This window comes from Lactuca sativa, chromosome 1, assembly GCF_002870075.4.
Source record: "Lactuca sativa cultivar Salinas chromosome 1, Lsat_Salinas_v11, whole genome shotgun sequence".
Lineage (NCBI taxonomy): Eukaryota > Viridiplantae > Streptophyta > Magnoliopsida > Asterales > Asteraceae > Lactuca > Lactuca sativa.
Window position 1 is genome coordinate 26946957 of NC_056623.2, and position 6401 is coordinate 26953357.

A 6401-nucleotide genomic window follows, 5' to 3' on the forward strand; every position below is an offset into this window, starting at 1 on the left:
TTTTTTTAAATTAGGAGAATTAATCATCCCTAAAAATCCGAAAATTTCCTTTTATAAGTGTAGTTAATTGTCCAAAATACCCTTTTGCTAAAAATTGTGTGATTATATGGTACATGTTACCCCATTGTAATATCATACACTCTCAAATCATGTCCATTAATTAATTTCATCCGTTGGTCCAGATCTGTGCATTCTGGCACACAATACTTAGTAAAAACAAAATAACCTAAACTTATATATATATATATATATATATATATATATATATATATATATATATATATATATATATATATATATATATATATATATATATATATATATATAGTAGTTGTGAGACCCGTGTATTACACGGGTTTATTAAAAATAAAAATTTAATATCAATATTTAAACATTAAATATTTTATAAAATAATACTTTTACATATCATAATGTAATCTTTTCAAACATTTATAAAATAATCAAATCTTATTTAGAGCATTTATGAGACTTTATTATCAAACTAATAGAATGATTCTCTTTCCTTATTTGAAATTTTATTTTAAAAAATGGAAATTCTAATAAAATGACAAGTGGAAAATAATAATTTTAAAACTCTCACAAAATTACATGTGGCAAAACTCTTGAGAATTTGACAAGTGAAAAAAAAAAACTTCATTTATTAAGTAGGATATATATATATATATATATATATATATATATATACACACACACACACATACACAAATTTGGGCCTAGCCCACTTGGCTAACATGGAGGTTTAAACTAACAAATAATTAGGAGGTCTTGGGTCAATCCTAAGGAAAGGGGAAAAATATATAATTACTTGCCGTTTCGATATATATAAATGTGGGCCAATCAAATTTACTTATTTTAAAAAAGTGATTAATATATATTATTGAATTAAATATAATTGAAAAATATCATCTTAATTAATTACAAGGATAATTTATTCAATTAATATAGATTTAATAAAGGAAAATTGCATTTTTAAGGGATCATAGATTCTATTAATTTTAAAAATCTGATTTTAAGAATTATAATTCTCTTAATTCGGACATTCTGACAAAATATGTTTATGAGTATATTCAAAAATAAAAATATTATTGAACCATAAATAATAAAAATATTCTTGAACCTATTTCTTGATCATGACTTTAAAAACTTCTTGTAGAATAACAAATTCTTGAACAATCAATTGAAGAATAAAAACAAAAAATACATTATTTTTTATAGAATACGGGTAACAATTGTTAAGAATTACATTTATTGTTAAAGAATAAAACCAAAAAAAAACGTTCAAAACGGGAAAGAAAACATCAAAATCTAACAACGACATTAATACATTCTAAAAGAATAATGTTAATTAGAATCACTTTCAATTTTGTGGTCCGTTCTTCAAGCATCAACTTTTGTGATTCCAACAAAATTAGAATTCGTGATTCCATTCCAACAGAATTGGAATTCATGATTCCATTCCAATAGAATTGGAATCTCACCAATATCATCCATTGAATCATCTACATAAACAAATTGATTTTTATCATGTAAGAAGAAGTAAATTTGATATGAAAATAGTGACAAACTACCTTGACTTTGTACTTTACATATAAGAAGAAGGTCATTGACATAGGTGGCAGTTAGCGGAAGAAGAGAATAAGAAGAATGATGGTAGCGGACTTCGACCAATGGCAGCGGCTCCTCCACAGCTCCCTTCTCAGGCAAGAAGGTCGCGGCATCCGACGATGGACGCGTCTCCGAGCGGCAGCAACTGCAGCGATAGGCGGCTGTGGTGCATTCCTTTTTACACACGACCGAAATGACGCAACCCTTCGTCAGTCTCTGTCTTCAGCCTTCACGAAAAAGATAGCAACAACAACCCTTAACATGGCGGTGGATACGGTGGTCGGAGGAGCAAGAGGGGTAGGGTAGCGGCCGGTGGTGGTAGGCATAAGGATGGAGGTGACGACTGGAGATGGTTTGATTAGGGTTACGGTTTACATTGGATGTGGTTTTAAAAAGTAGAAGATGGATGGAGAAAACCTAGGTAGCTGAAGTCAATAGTTACCATAATTATAGGATATTATTTGTGGAAACTAGTTATCAAATTACCTATTTACCCATATTTATTTATTTAATTATTTATTTTTATTTTAAATTTTGATTAGCCCACAGTTATGCATACAATAACACAATAATTACTTTGAATACCTGAAGTTCTCTCTCTCTGTGTCTGTCTGTCTATATATATATATATATATATATATATATATATATATATATATATATATATATATATATATATATATATATATATATATATATATATATATATATATATATATATATATATATGGTTAGGTTCATGTGAGACGGCCTAATTTTTTGAGACCGTGAGACGCATTTTTTTATATTTTTTATTTATTTTAGTTAATTCAAGTTCCGAAAATAATATTTAAAAAAAGAATTTTTGGATTTTTCATTTATTTTGCATTTTCAAATTATTTTTTAGAATATGTACAGTGTAATATGCTATTAGAATATTTCACGTATTTTAAAAAAAATGGATTTATTTATTTATTTATTTTTTGTTAATTCAAGTTCCGAAAATAATTTTTAAAAAAAGATTTTTTAGATTTTTCCATTTATTTTATATTTTAAAATTATTTTTTAGAATATGTCAGTGTAATATTCTATTAGAATATTTCACGTATTTTTTCAAAAAAAACGGGATTTTTTTTATTTTTTTTTAATTTTTTTTAGTTAGTTCAAGTTCCGAAAATAATATTTAAAAAAAGAATTTTTGAATTTTTCCATTTATTTTGCATTTTAAAATTATTTTTAGATTTGGTCTCACGGTTTTACAAAATTAGAATGGTCTCAAATGAACCTAAACTTTTATATATATATATATATATATATATATATATATATATATATATATATATATATATATATATATATATATATATATATATATATATATATATATATATATATATATATATATATATATATATATATATATATATAATTCAAGGGATGAGGATTCAGTTTGAAGAACATGCCCCATAGTTTTTAGAAGTTAGCTAAATTGGCCATACATTTATATTTAATCATTTTGTGGGTGACTGGAGATCGTATGACCAATGCCCATCCTTATTTGGCGAGGACCACTCAACTCTACATGCTGGGATGTAACGTACTAATACTATAATCCTCATAATATACATAAAACATTTTGATTAAATATACAACTATATACTTACAAGTTACAATATGGACAAAAATTAGAAAGATATATTAAGAGCTAACTAACTACAGCATAAAGTAATTCCCACGCCAGAAACAACATATTTTAAAATAATTTTTAAAAATGGACGCCAATCACGCAATAAAACTAAAACGTTTAAATGAAGAATTAGCAACAGATGTTTACCAAAATAATTTCAAAAATAAAGGATACAAATGAAAACGTATAATTTTGACGTTGACTAGTAGACTGATGCGTATGATGTGTAACACTTTTTGTCTACGCATTGTTGGTGTTGTAGTGGTGTTCGTGGAACATGTGTCCGTCACCACTATTAAAGTTGGTTTATTGGTTTCATGTCAAAGCTTTTTAAGCAACAAACATGCGTTTATCTCATCAATGCAATAATAGATTATGTAGCCAAACACCACCCTATCCTTCTTAACTGGCTCATAGTTGATTTACTTTCGAATGAACATGTTTAAATCTTAAGTTGAAAAAATATATCGAATAAAACTAACAAAAATACATAATATGAACGTCTTATAGTCTTATACTTCAATAATATTCCGGGCACAGCTAAGATTTCATCAATTTGGATTGTTAATTGTTGGTAAAAATGTAAAACCCCAAATGAGATTTTTGTTGAATAGTGCTAGGTCAAAACCTTTTATAATGCGTTTTAGTATCATATTATGGGCTATAATTTAAATAAATAGGCCCATGAAAATAAAGTAAAAGAAAGGAGAAGTTTTGATTTACTATTGGCAAAAGTAGAATACCCAACTGATTGCCTTAAATAGTGTTTGGCCCAAAACTATATTATCTTGTTACAGTGGTGGACATTTTAACCGGTTTTCTAAAAAATCGGAAAAATAACCGATTAGTATGGGCTATAATCTAAAGTCATAGGAACATCAAATAAAGTAAAACTGAACCCTATATTTTCAATTTTTTTGTAAGGTGAGCATAGGTTGGTTTTGACTCAAAACCGAAGCTAAACCAATGATATCAATTTTGAAATATTTAAAATTGAACTCTAAACCTAAACCGATGGGTTTTGTTTCTTGGTTTTTTAAACTCGGTTTCGGGTTTAAACTCAAACTCATTTGATTTTTTTAGAACTATAAGAAACAATTGAAGAAGGATATAAGATAAGAAACCAAAAAACAAAAATGAAACACCGCGTGAAATGGCCAAGTATCAAACTTGGGGCATCCAAGTTAATTGTTTAGCAACTTACCACTTGGTCAACTTTGTAGAGATGTTTATTTTTCACAACGTTATAATATAATATGTATATAATCCGTATAATGTTTATATAATATAATAATTTCGGTTCGGTTTTTATCGGTTATGAAATTTTCGAGAACCCAAACCAAAATTTTCGGTTTCTGAAAAACTCAAAACCAAAGCACAGGTTTCGTTGTAGTTTTGGTTTTGTTAGTTTTTGGCTTTTCGGATTTTAAGTTTTGCTCACCCCTAATTTGCTACGCTTCTGACCAGTTGGCCGGTTTGCTTCAGGCCTGCGGTGGACATGTGTAGTGCATTTGGGGTCTCGGGCCACTGTTCCGATTCCGCCCCATAGTGTAAAAAAAATCTATTAGGTGCACCACCTTCGTATACGAGTGACACCCCTCTTTAAATGTTCTACGTCCGCCACTGCGTCACTATTAGGTCATCCTGTTATCACTGCTGACGTGATATGTTGGCTTGACACTATTTGGTTATGTAATGCTGACATGAAATTATGATGTGTCAGAAGCGGAAAAAAATGACGTAAAAAAACACTATATTTTCATTTTTTTTTGCGATTTTGACATTAAATTTACAATTTTTTTTTTCATAATTTGACACTCCTTAAAAATGTGTAATTCGTTTCTTCAAGGGAGAAAACGGGTAATTGGCTTACACGATATTCATCCATTTATTCGAGGTAGTCTCCAAATATTGAAGGATCAAGTACCCTATTTAACAACAATTTAAACAATCATCATATTTTTTTCTCATGTTTGTGATTAATATATATGTCCAAGAACATTAAAGATTACCAACCAGCATTCAAAGAAAACGCTTTATTCGTAGCTTCACGATCTAACTTAATATCCACTAGTGGTTCGAACATGTCACAATGTGCAACGAGTCCGATTAATTCATTTTGCTTAGGCATAACATATAATTAAATTTAGGTAATTTAGGAGAGTTTGAAGATTGAAAATGAAAATAAACTTGAAATTAATTAATTGGCTGGAAATTTTCATGATATAGCTCGGATGCCTTGCCATGGGCCAATAACAATTTGTGCATTACAATGAGAGGCTCCATGTTAAAATTTTCATCAAGACATTTTCCAAAAGGCTCTGAAATTTGAATTAAACTAAGAACCTGTTTTTGATATTAAAAATCTATGGATTGGCTAGATGATGAAAAGTTGTTGTACCAATAATAGATGATAATGATCATCTGCAATATCTTCATTCTCTTCATTTTCTCCACAACCTAAGAAAATTCATCATTAAAAATAAAAATTAATTCGGAGTACAAACAATGACAATCAACGTATCTGATATACCAACCTACTAAATGAAAAAAAAAAAAAAAAAAAAAAAAAAAATACATCCCATTTGCTTAATAATTTACCATCTTCAAGATAAGAGTGATAGATTTGTAGGACATTGAGCAAGAAAATGAGAGAAAGTGAAGAATATGGACTTGGTATGTAGAACTGGTTGCTCCGAAAAGAAAAACCGGATGGAAACTCCAATATTTTGATATAGGATTCATGTTTATCCAATTTGAATCCTCTAAGGCCATTGTTGGAGATTGAAAAAGTGGAGCACTAGCAAAAATGAAAAAGAATAATAAATGGTGGATAACTTGCCTTTCAGTCTAATAGATTCTTTTGTTTGGATTGTTCATCCATTATATGATAATACTTGCCTCCTAACGCTTAGTCATAGCTAACAAATTTTGTTACTATGGTATATTAGTATAGCTCAATGTACGATTCAGCAAATCGTTTCAATTATTGAAATAAAAATCAAAACAATTTTAAGGCTAGATTACAATATTTCTATCAATTTTTTTGACCATAAATGCAATAGATTTTCTATTGTTTTGTAGAGAACTTACTCATTGTATTAGGTAT

General features: G+C 28.4%; 1 long non-coding RNA gene across 1 annotated transcript; it reads right to left on the reverse strand.

The window, feature by feature from the left end:
* Positions 1-5464: 5464 nt before the first annotated feature.
* LOC111876281 (uncharacterized) lies at positions 5465-6183 on the reverse strand. Its single transcript, XR_002844958.2, has 2 exons — positions 5894-6183; positions 5465-5752 (listed from the first exon to the last, which is right to left on the reverse strand). It is a non-coding gene; the product is annotated as an uncharacterized LOC111876281 (long non-coding RNA).
* Positions 6184-6401: the final 218 nt, after the last annotated feature.